Raw genomic sequence first — 528 nt, 5'->3', positions numbered from 1 at the left:
TTAAAGAAATAATCGTCAATAAGAATTTAAATGATTATAGATAGATTCATTATCTTTTTTCTGACTGGATTTACGAGATAATATATCCTTGTTTACGAAAATATAACGCTCGGCCACCACCCGGTCGTATTTATCTGATCCTTTTTATCCCATTTTATCCCATCAGCAACTTGTATAATTAATAAAGAAGCATAGTGCATTTTTCTTTGTATATTTACAATAACATAATGAAGCTTAAATCTGGATATACTAAAAAGGCACACTTGTTTTTAGAAGAACATCTGACGCTGCACTATTTTCTAGATTGTGACGTCATTTTGTCTAAACGCTCAAGAATTAGCTCATCTTTTATATTTTTGTAATTCTAATAATAACAATATTAGTATTATTATCTTCAATGCTTTAAACTGGTATATTAAACGTATTCATTTGGTTCTATCCTTCCGCGAAATTTCATGTTAAAGTTTTAAGAATTTAAATATTATGTAATAATTATGTATTCATATACAAAATATATTAAATTATAAT

This window comes from Ruditapes philippinarum, unplaced genomic scaffold (assembly GCF_026571515.1).
Source record: "Ruditapes philippinarum isolate M1 unplaced genomic scaffold, ASM2657151v2 ctg2450_1_1_1_1, whole genome shotgun sequence".
Taxonomy (NCBI): Eukaryota; Metazoa; Mollusca; class Bivalvia; order Venerida; family Veneridae; genus Ruditapes; species Ruditapes philippinarum.
Note: the sequence above shows the minus strand (reverse complement) of the source record.